The 12,422-nt window shown below is 36.5% G+C and overlaps 1 protein-coding gene across 1 annotated transcript in view; it reads right to left on the bottom strand.

Annotated features, from left to right (window-relative positions):
- RAB18 (RAB18, member RAS oncogene family) overlaps window positions 1–12,422 on the bottom strand; it is a 50,252-nt gene that overhangs the window by 23,337 nt on the left and 14,493 nt on the right. The gene's annotated exons all lie outside the window — the stretch shown is intronic.

Below are 12,422 nucleotides of genomic sequence, written 5' to 3'. Positions count from 1 at the left end.
AAACTCTGTAATATATATCCACAGCTGAATATACAATTATTTTTCTTTTCTACTCTGCATATAGATATCTTCATGTTGTTCATCTTTGCCAACACAATACCAAAGTTAAGACAAGCTGGGCTGGAATCCAGTGGCACCACTAATACTTCCCACCTGAATGATCTCAGGCACCATGTTTTCTCATCTGTAAAATAAAAGGGCTAAAGAAGATAGCCTCTAAAAGTTCCTTCGAGTTCTAAATCTATGATTCTGTGATATACTGAAGAGGCTTTTATATGATCTTTGTAGACATGTAACATTTTAAAAGGTAGTCACCAAAGTATAAGAGCTTGTGGTTTCTTGGTTTCTTGCTATCACTATGCAGAATGAGAACTTAAAAGCTTATTAACTTAAGCCTCAACCATGTGTCTATTTTTTTTAAATTCCCTTTTAATTTGATGATTATCTGCCTCTACTGTACCCTCTGCCCCCTATCTCATCCTGTACCACAAAAGACAGAGTGTTCAATAGAATGGACAGGCATAACATTACAGGATCAGAGAACCTTTAAAAAGCTAATATTCCAGTCCCAGACTGCTTCTCGTTCCCACCAATAGTCAAGTCAAGACCTGAACTGCAACTGTTGTGACACATTAAAATTCATATTTAAATTATCTGCTAAATGCATATTTTTTACTATCAGCTTCTCTTTTGCCCTATTCTCCTTACTTTTGAGCACAACACAAAACTTGACAGAATTTCATTATAGAGATGCTTTTATTATTAGAAAGTCACTTGACATACAATTTGAAATTACTAGATACGAGTAGAGAAGAGTTAATAGTTTCGTGCTCAAATTCCTAAGAATCTTAGAGCCTATTAGGATCACAAAATTTTATGAAAAGCTTTTTCTCAGAGATAATTTACACAAAAGGGGGCAAGTTCTACATAAGCAGTCACATAAGGTTTTGCTACAGCTGCTCAACAATTTCTCCCTTTCCAGGAAAAGAGGCTTACATATGCCATCTGGCTCAAATGAATGGTAAGTGCCCAAACGTCTTTCATGAATATCAAAAATGTATGTAGCTTTCCCCAGTGACCAGAAGGAAAACATTAGCACACACAGCTTGGAAAGAAAAGTTTCAAAAGATCTTATTAGTTTGTCACAATACATTTAGAACAACCTCAGCTATGAAAAATGTATGCTCACAGAGCACCTGTCACTAGTATGGAAATAAATAAAACTCTTCCAGGTTCAGGATGATCAGGAGAAGGTTTTGCATACAAATTAGGTATCAGTCAAAATTAAGTCAAGCTTCCTCCACACACACTAAAGAAAGACTTGTTTTGCTTTATTTTTTTTAAGTTTTGGTGGTAAAAATTATAAATTACTTGACTGGAAGGACCAAGTATACAATGGCTTAAAGGTTACTACTTAGAAAATCACTGAGGTGAATCAGTCCCCTGGATATCCATAAGATTTCAATTTTTTTCTATTATTAAGTAATCAAATTAAAAGCTTCAGCAAGTTAGAAAAAAAAAACAAATAAATGAAAGAATATGTAACTGTAATTCTAAAGATACTAAAACAGCAGTAACTGAAAAAAATTAATAGCTTAAACTACAATAAATTAGAAAAACATCATCAATTTAAAGTTTTCCTGAACAAATTAAAATATTTAACTTGAAATATGCTTGTTTATTTATCTGAGTATTGTCAGGTCAGAAAATGCATTCACCACCACTGACTATAACGCATATTACTCTCTCACAAATTCAAACTTAAAATTACAAAGTAAACACACATATATTCGTATGCTACACATGCAAATGTTAAAAAATATTTTACAGGAGCTGCTTATTACTGTGAAGACTGGATGTCTTATACAGAGAAACCTCTCTCAAAGCAAGGAAGGCCACACAACGGAAGTAGTCGACGTGTTAATCACAAACTCCCCCTGGCAAAAAGATAGTAAGGGCAGATATGCAGCCTCTAACATTAGCTAACCTTGACTTAAGAGTTACAAAAAAACTAATTCAACTTGAAAAGACCGTAACCCTACTTGAAATAAAAATATGGACGTCAAGTCAAACGACCTGCAAAGTATGTTATATAGAGATGTCTGCTCAAGGCAGTCAACAATTATATGTGCTACAAATATAAAGGCAGATTTACTAAGAAAAAAGGGTGTCTAAACAGAGCAGAAAAGAGTCATCTAAAAATAAAAAGGATCTGAGGAAACAAAGAAAAATGCAACATAAGCATATAAACATATAGAAAATGTAACAAGTTGACGATTGGGACAAATAAACTGCGGAGATGAAAAATAACCAGATACACAATTGTGATATATTTTATTTTTATATCATCTACATTTCCTAGTCCTTCCAACTCTCTCAGAATTTTTATTCTTGATAACCTCATTTCAAGAGATAAAAAGGGCAGAAAAAAATTATCTAAAAATAGGGGACACTTGTTCCTCCCCATTAAAATATAAACATTCCATCACATAGTCTTTTCCTATAATTATTTACATCTGTGTTTCTCTTTATTCTGTCTGTATTTCAGAATATCTGTTCACCTGTTTTCTTCATCAGAAATACCTGGAAGTCCCCTATTTATTAAAGGTGTATATTTCTTCTATAAGATGATACTCAGCTTTGCTAGATAAGTCATTAGTTAAAAGTCTTTATCTTTATGGAAAAAGACCATATGATAGAGTGTTTATATTTTAATGGGGTAAAAAAAAACAAGTGTCTCCTAAGAACCCAAATGTTCTTCATGGAAGCAGTTTCATTATGTTTCTCTGAGAAAAAAGGAAAGGAAAGGAAAAAAGGAAAATAAAGAGAAAAAGGAAAAAACTAGGGAAGAAAAAGGAAAAGAAAGTAATAATTATTTTATATACCAGGCATCCCACTAAGTCCTTTTCAAACATTATCTCATTTTATCTTCATGACAACCCTGAAGAGTATGTTTTATTATTATACCTATTTTATAATTGAGGAAAGTGAGGCAGTTACAGTAAGTAAGATAGTACGTGTCTGAAATTAAATTTGAACTTGAGTCTTCCTGACCCACTGCCCCAACAAGTTGCTTCACAAAGAGGAAAGGAATGGAACTTACTATCTCATGTAATCTGTGCGTGTGAAAATTAAACAAATACAGGGAAGAGAGTGGGCTACACATAAATTCCTCTTAAAAGGGTAGAATGTGAAGAAGGGAAGAAAAGAAAAGAAAGAACAAGAACCTATGATCAGAGACTGGCTGAGGATAAGAGAAGAGGAATGGCAGAACAAAATAACTGCAGTAAACATAGAACACGAGCACTGAAAATACACACACACAACACCATCTTGACACTCTTCTTGTCATTGTAAAGTTGGAGTGGGCAGAAAATAAGGGAAAAGCATAATAGGACAGGATGGATAACAGGCATGGTGGTACACACATCTGTAATCCCTTTGGTTGGAAGATCTCTTAATCTCAAAAGTTCTGATCTGCAGGAGACTAGGCTGAACAAAGTCACACTAATTTTATGGTAAGTATCAAAGAGGAGGGAGACACCATTCTGCTCGAAGATGGACAAACTGGTCCAGGTCAGAACTGGAGAATGTATCAGTAATGAGATCAGCAGTAGCACTGCATTTCTAGCCTTGACAAGATGTAGAGAACCAAAAAAAAAAAAAAGACAGGGTAGAAGAAAATGCAGAATTAACAACCCTAAATATGAACATGAATAGGATGAATTCACCCATAAAACAGAGTAAGGTAGAAGAATAGATTAAAAAACAGAATCTACACTATGTAATTAATAAGAAAAATACTTAAAGCTGATGATTCACACAAAATCAAAATAAGGGACTGGAACAAAATCTACTATGATATAGGTACTAATTATCACGCATATTAATGTTCCAGGACCTGGCTTTTTTTTTAAATCATGGTCTCAGATAAGGCTACAATAAAAATAGATTTGACTGAAGAAATAAAATGGAACTATATTATAATTAAGTAACCCTTAGATAATAAATTAATATCAATAATTTTACATATCCATTAAATGGTACAGCATCTAACTATTTAAAGGAAAAGATAATCTACAGGAAGAAAGATAATAATAATCTCTAAGTCAACTCTAGGCTTTAAGATCTAAAAAGTGCTTTATATTTGTTAACGCATTTGGTCTTCCCAACAATCCTGGGAAATAGATGATATTGTTACCTTCATTTTACAGATAAGACAACTAAGGTACAGAGAGATTAAAGTAATCATCAAGATTTACACAGCTAGTACATGTCTGAAGAATTCGGTCTTCCTGGCTCCAAATTCTATACTCTGTCTACTGTGCCACAGAGCTGTGTCTGCCAATGAAACTGTAATAACTGAGGAACCTGAAAGTATTCCTCTCAGTCTAACAAAAATATTTTTTAAAAAAGACCTTAAAAAGTTTTAGAAATTAGACATGACAGATCTATAGTGATCACTAAGCAGGAACATAAAGGCATATACAGATTTCTCAACTATACGTGAGAATTTTCTAGAAACCGATCAAGTACTAGAGCATAAAAGTCTCAAAACAAATCCAAAAAAGGTAAAGTATATAACTAAAAAAAAAAATCAATAAAATGATTTTTAAAATGTGGATTGGCTATTTAGAACTTAAAATATATAACAGTGGTATAAATTAGTGGTGTCAAACTCAAACAGAAATGGATAACTTCAGCCTGCATATTGATTTTAAAAAACAAAAATTAGCATTTTGTACTGTATATTTATTTATTTTGTTAGATGGGTTACTCCACTAAGTCCTTTCCAATGCCTCACTGCAGCATGGGAGTAACTATGGGTTCTTGAAGACTGCTAGTAGAGAGTAGGCTTTAGGAGGGGACAGGATCCCTATACCAAGCTGGAAAGTGAATACGCTGTACAGCTGCTTGTCCAAAGACCTGTCATCTAAGCTCAAAGAGCAGGGTAATGAATTTTCAGCCACAAAGAAAATAAGCCCATACACATGTCAACTCTAGGTCACAAAGAAGTTGCAATTTGTGCTGGTAGAGCACTATCACTGATAAAAAATCACAAAACCTCAAAATAATAACTGTGCTAACCTTAATAGGGTCCTGGGGGCAAAAACCCTACCAAGAGTAGGAAAGAAAGTTGTCTGCCCTTTTTTTCTGCGCACCTTTTTCTGCACATTTTTCTTTTGTGAATCGAGGAGGAACCATAATGCAAAGAGTGCCAGGCCTGGAGTCTCAAATCTGGCTTCCTAACCGTGTGACACAGAGCAAATCACTTAACTTCCGATTGCCTCAGTTTCCTCCTCTGCAAAACAGGAATAGCAACTACATCTCAGGGTTGTTATCAGGGTTAAGTGGGATAAAAATTGTAAGATGCTTATTAGCATGGGTACTCAGCACACAGTAAGTGCAACATAAATGTTTGTTGCTTATTCGTGCCCAACTCTTTGTAACCTCATTTGGGGTTTTCTTGGCAAAGATACTAGAGTGATGTCCCATTTCCTTTTCCAGCTCATTTTTCAGATAAGAAACTGAGTTAAACAGGGTTAAGTGATTTGCCCAGGATCATACAGCTAGCAATTCTCTGAAGCCAGATTTGAACTCAGGAAGGTGAGTCTTCCAAATTCAAGTCTGGCTCTGTGCACTATGGCACCACAGAGTTGCCATAATATAAATGTTGGGTATTAGTATTAGCTAATATTTTCTTTTCTTTCATGCTTAAAAAATTCCCATAGGGGGCAGAGCCAAGATGGCAGAGTAGAAAGATGCACATAAAATACCTGTAAAAAATGACTCTAAACAAATTCGAGAGCAGCAGAAGCCACAAAATGACAGAGTGAAAGAGATTTCCAGGCCAAGGTAGCCTAGAAAGCCAACAGAAAAGGTCTACCACACAGCCACGGAGCGGAGCACAGCCACGGAGGTGAGCACAGCCACAGAACCCAACCCACCCTTGGCCTCACTGCACAGCAGCGGTTCTCAGATCCCTCAAACCATAAACACCAAAAAAAGCTTCAAAGGTCAGTGAAAAACCCTTTTAATTTGGATGAGAAGAGAACTCGGTCTGGCCCCACTGACAGCAGCCACTGCAGCCAGCGGCAGCATCCATTTTTGGAGTTTTCCCCCTAAAGTCTCTGGGAGAACCCAGCAGCTGATCTGAACCACAACCTTGAGTGGCAGCCCTGCCCTCTGCCTAAAGCCCCTGGGGGAATTGAGCAGTTGATCAGAATCTCAGCCCTGAGCTGGGCCCCGGGGTGAGGAGGAGGAGCACTGGCAGAAAAGGGAATTCTACTCTCGGATTCTGAGCAGAAAAGTTTTCAGCTGCTCCCAGATCAGTGCACAGGCCAGGAGAGGAGTAAACTCCTCTCCCCTGATTGTGCCACCTTAGAGGAACTGAGAACTTACATGACCCCAGAGTATACCCTCCTCTTGACAAAAGACTCAAAAGTCAAGTAACTGGCTGGGAAAAATGCCCAAAAAAGGGAAAAAGAATAAGATAATAGAAGGTTACTTTCTTGGTGAACAGGTATTCTCTCCCATCCTTTCTGGTGAGAAGGAACAAAGTATGCCATCAGAGGAAGACCTAGGGGTAAGGGCCTCTGCATCCAAAACCTGCAAAGTGTATGTGCAGTAGTCTCAGGCCATGGAAGAGCTCAAAAAGGATCTTGAAAATCAAGTAGGAGAGGTGGAGGAAAAATTGGGAAGAGAAATGAGAGCAATGCAAGAAAATTATGAAAAGTCAGTCAACAGCTTGATAAAGGAGACCCAAAAAATGCTGAAGAAAATAACACCTTTTAAAATAGGCTAATTCAATTGGCAAAAGAGGTCCAAAAAGCCAATGAGGGGAAGAATGCTTTAAAAAAGCAGAATTAGCCAAATGGAAAAGTAGGTTCAAAGGCTCACTGAAGAAAATAGTTCTTTAAAAATTAGAATGGAACAGATGGAAGCTAATGACTTTATGAGAAACCAAGAAATTACAAAACAAAACCAAAAGAATGAAAAAACAGAAGACAATGTGAAATATCTCACTGGAAAAAACAGCTGACCTGGAAAATAGATCCAGGAGAGACAATTTAAAAATTATGGGACTACCTGAAAGCCATGATCAAAAAAAAGATCCTAGACATCATCTATCATGAAATTATCAAGGAAAACTGCCCTGATATTCTAAAACCAGAGGGCAAATAAACTGAAAGAATACACCGATCACCTCCTGAAAGAGATCTGAAAAAGAGAAACTCCTAGGAATATTATAGCCAAATTCCAGAGTTCCCAGATCAAGGAGAAAATATTGCAAGCAGCTAGAAAGAAACAATTTGAGTACTGTGGAAATACAATCAGGATAGCACAAGATCTAGCAGTTTCTACATTAATGAATCGAAGGGCTTAGAATATGATATTCCAGAAGTCAAAGGAACTAGTATTAAAACCAAGAATCACCTACCCAGCAAAACTGAGTATAATACTACAGGGGAAAAAAATGGTCATTCAATGAAATAGAAGACTTTCAAGCATTCTTGATGAAAAGATCAGACCTGAAAAGAAAATATGACTTTCAAACACAAGAATCAAAAGAAGCATGAAAAGGTAAACAGCAAGAGAAATCATAAGGGACTTTCTAAAGCTGAATTGTTTACATTCCTACATGGAATGATAATATTTGTAACTCTTGAGACTTTTCTCAATATTTGGGTAGTTGGAGGGATTATACACACACACACACATACATATAGATAGATAGATAGATAGATAGATAGATAGATAGATAGATAGATAGATAGATAGATAGAGATAGATAGATAGATAAGATAGATAGATATAGACAGAAAGTACACAGTGAAGTGAATAAGAAGGGATGGCAACTAAAAAAATAAAATTAAGGTGTGACAGAGGAATATATTGGGAGGAGAAAGGGAGAAATGGAATGGGGTAAATTATCTCTCATAAAACAGGCAAGAGAAAGCTTTTTCAATAAAGGAGAAAAGGGAGGAGGTGAGAGGGTAAAAGGGAAGCATATTCTCTTCGCATTTGGCTTAAGAAGGGAATAACATGCTCACTCAATTTGGTATGAAAATCTACCCTACACTACAGGAAAGTAGTGGAGAAGGGGACAAGTGGGGTGGGGGTGTTGATAGAAGGAAGGGCAAAGGAGAGGAAGGAGTATTTAGAAGTAAACACTTTTGGGGAGGGGCAAGGTTAAAGGAGAGAACAGAATAAATGAGGGGTAGGATAGGATGGAGGGAAATATAGTTAGTCTTACACAACATGACTATTATGAAATTCTTTTGTAAAACTACACATATATAGCCTATATTGAACTGCCTGCCTTCTCAGTGAGGATGGGTGGGGAGGGAGGAAGGGAGAGAAGTTAAAACCCAGAGTTTTAGGAATGAATGTTGAGAATTGTTTTTGCATAGAACTGGGAAATAAGAAATACAGGTAATGGGGTATAGAAATCAATCTTGCCCTACAAAAAAAGAGAGAAGATGGGGATAAGGGAAGGGAGGGGTGTGATAGAAGGGAGGGTACACTGAGGGAAGGGGTAATCAAAATGCAAGGCATTATGAGGTGGGAGGAGGGGAGAAATGGGGAGAAAATTTGGAACTCAAAATTTTATAGAAATGAATGTTGAAAACTAAAAATAAATAAACTTAAAAAAAAAATCCCCATAAAAACTTTTTTAAAAAACAGCATGGGGGGTAAGGATTTATATTCTTAGTTGTCTTTGGGGAGTGATAATTAGGTCAGAGGTATCTGTTTTGTTTTGACGCCTTTGTATGCTCCCCTACATCACTACATGAGTCTCCTACATGAATACTTGGTCTAGATAAGTTATTTTTCCCACATGCACTGAGGACATCCTTGGTGAATGAAGCTCCATCAAAAAGCATTCAGGATTTCTATAATGTTTAACAAAGATAACTTGGTTATAACCAATACTGTGGAAACTGTTTGGCCCAAGTCAAAGTGAGATGCCCTACAAGAATAATGTACTTCTATTTGTAGATCAAAGTTATCCTGCGTTCATACCTCAGAACATTACAGAGCCTTCATAGTTTAACCTAACTATTCACACATAGCTAGACCATCGCTACGGCTTATCCATTTTTCAGTATTTTTATCTTAGACATGCTAAAAATAGACAATAAGCTAAAACCAGATTTAACAGAAGAAAGCAAGTGGGACTACTTTTGAGAAAATGTCACGTTCTTTTAATGATCCCAAATTTTCTTGCCTACTTAATACCCATACTGTTAGTTCCAGTGGTAATACATAGCTCCAAGTCATGGAGTATCACCAACTCTAAAAAATTAAACCTGAAGATTTTCCAAAAGGCAAGGCAAAAAAAAAAATGTGTACACATTCTTTAATTATCTACTATTAAAAACTGTTCCTTCTAATAGCAAAACTTAAAGTGCTATGCAAACGTTAGCTGCTATTATTATAAACAAATTCCAAAACAACCATTAAAAGCATTACATAAAATTATTGTACTAAAAAGCTAAAAAGAAAATCATGTTGCCTAAATATCAGAATGGAACAGAGATAATGATACAATTAGAATCTAAAGTACTTTCAGATACACAAATACAGCTGAGTCATGCTATAGTTCAGAGTTTCAAAACTAAATCTAGGAAGCGCTAGACTCTCAAGCATTCTAGCTATTTCATAACATACAACAAAATGTTGCAAGAAGTTACGATTAGGAAGAAAATATACATAACAGTAATGCAAAACACACAGGAAGTGAAACTTAATACTATGTAATTTTAATGACTGAGTTTGTCCCAAAGAGCAGAGAAAATGAATCATCTTTGCAAAGACAGGGCTAGCCACGTGGAAATGTGACATATATCATCAGACAATGTATTGCTTAGTTCTGCCGAATACTCTTTTCCCTCATTTCTTTATTAATCTTTGTTTAAGGGATAGCTAGAAGGATAGGAGGCAGGGGAAATAATATATATGGAAATGAAGGTGGTATAAAAATAAAAGATATAAATCAAAAATAAATTTTAGAAATAAAGAAATGGTTAGGAGGAAAGATATTCACTTTTCCAGGAAAACTTTCTTAAGGAAAGAATTTCTCAAATTGTGGAGTGTGCCCTCCTGAAGAGATATGAATCCCACAGTCAACACAGTTGACTTCTGCAAAAATTTTTTTAAAAGTTCAAATGAAAGGCAACAAAAGAAAGCCTAGGTAAATTCACTGGGGGTGAGGGGTGGGAGGGGAGAGACAGAGGTACAAGGAGGGACAGGAACAGGGGTCAGGGAATGAGTGGTAAAAGAATACAACCATCTGCTGCTTATGAAAAGTACAGAGAGAGAAAGGGACAAGCTGCTCCTCAGGGAAGTGGGAGTATGTTCTTATGTAAGCAGGAGAAAGGTCCTATATAACACCCAAATATTTATAGTAATACTTTCTGTGGTATCAAAGAATTGGAAGCAAAACAGAAACCCATCAACTAAGAAAAGATTAAATAAATTGTGGCATACAAATGTAATGTAGTATTGTAATTGTCATTTCAGTCTTCTCTGACTCTTTATGACCCCATCTGGGATTTTCTTGGCAAAGATATTGGAATGGGTTCACCATTTCCATCTCAAGCTCATTTTACAAATGAGGAAACTGAGGTCAACAAGGTTAAGTAATTTGCCCAGGGTCACACAGGTAATAAGTATCTGAGATCAGATTTGAACTTAGGAAGATGAGTCTTCCTGACCCTAGGTCCAGCACTCTATCCCCACTGTGAGTCACCCAGCCTTCTCAATGTAGTACCACTGAACTGTAAAAGAAAGGGTAAATATGATGGAAATAGAGAAGTTTGGGAAGACTGACATAAAAATACACAGAACCAGGGATTAATAACATACAATAACTACAACAATGTAAACAAAAGCAACAGTCAATCAAGAAGCATTTTATAGAGACTTGCTACAAGCCAGGCACTGTGACTCAGAAAAAAAACATGATTAGAGGTGGGGAAGGGGGAAATAGGTGGAAGATCAGAATAGCCTCTTGCTGAAGACAGGGAGTTCAGCTGAGTCTTTAAGGAAGCCAGGGTGGCCATGAGGTAGAGAGGAAGAGAGAGAGCACTCAAAGTACGGGGAACAGTCAATGAAAAGGCATGGAACTGAGAGATGAAACAGTATTACTGGATTCTAGAGTGTATTAAGGAGAATAAAGAGTAAGATTGTGAAGACAGGAAGAAGTCAGGTTGTGAGGAGCATTAAAAACCAGAGGACTGGATATGTGACTGCTCTGGGGCTGAGATCGTGAGATCGGGTGACTAAAAGATGGTATAGTCTTCTACAACAGGAAAGTTCAGAAAAGGAGAGAGTATGGGGAGAAGGAAAAAGAGCTTTCCGTTTCAGACACACCAAGTGAGGCATCTACACACTGCAGGGGGTCAAGCCCATTGCTAAGCCATTTTTATAGGACCTCAGGGCCCTTAAATAAAACCATTCAAATGATCTTACATTTAAAATCATTTAAGAAAAACAGGCCCCAGGTCAGGATTTGGCTCTCAAGCTGTAGTTAATGAGCCACTCCCCACTCCCCCAACCCCCACCCCCAGTCTATGGAATACCTAGTGCAAAATTCCAAGTAATTTGTGATATATTACTACACTCAAGAGAGTGACTAGAGCAGGATATACGGAGCTGAGATTTATTTGCATAATTAGACTCATGGGGCCGGAAGACAACAGCAAGTTAGACAAAAGACCACAAGTTTTTAACCTAGGGATGGATTTCAGAAGGATTGTTAACTTGGGATAGAAAAAAAAATTATATCTTTATTCTCACTAACTGAAAATTAGTATTTCCTTCAATTATGAATGGAGGCAACAAACCAGAGTAGTATCAGTAGAACTCTGACTTCGCTACCAACAGAAATTGCACATTTTCATATTATATTATAGTTATCATTTATGTTCATACTACTTCAAAATTCCTCCATTACATCTGCCACCAGATCATACATAACAGTCTTCTTGACTCTAGGCTAATCTTTATATAATTGCCTTCTTTTGTAGTCTTCTATGTTTTATTTTGTGCATTTAAAAAATTATTCCGAAAAGAGTTCCATAAGCATCATCAGACTGCCAAAGTGGTTCATGATACAAAACCCCTGGTATATTTATACAAAAAGAGCAGAAATGAGACCCAGAGGGCCTTGGGGGGACCATTTATAGTTAGCAGGTGACAAAACAATGAATTGTAAGAGATGCAGGAAAAGAACTAGGAAGGAGAATATATACAGAAGGAAATGTCAAAGGATGCAAAGATGTCAAGAAGGACGAGGAGGATGGAAACTAGACTGCAAAGGGTTTAGGACTGAGAGAGAGAGAAGAGGTAGAAGTATTAAGTTTAGACATTAACCATGAAAGTAAAGAAAGGCTTAAGAGGATTGCTTAAGAATT

Source organism: Notamacropus eugenii, chromosome 3 (genome assembly GCF_028372415.1).
Source record: "Notamacropus eugenii isolate mMacEug1 chromosome 3, mMacEug1.pri_v2, whole genome shotgun sequence".
NCBI classification, from domain to species: Eukaryota; Metazoa; Chordata; class Mammalia; order Diprotodontia; family Macropodidae; genus Notamacropus; species Notamacropus eugenii.
The sequence above is the reverse complement of the archived record's forward strand: the minus strand, read 5'-3'. Positions and strand labels throughout refer to the sequence as shown.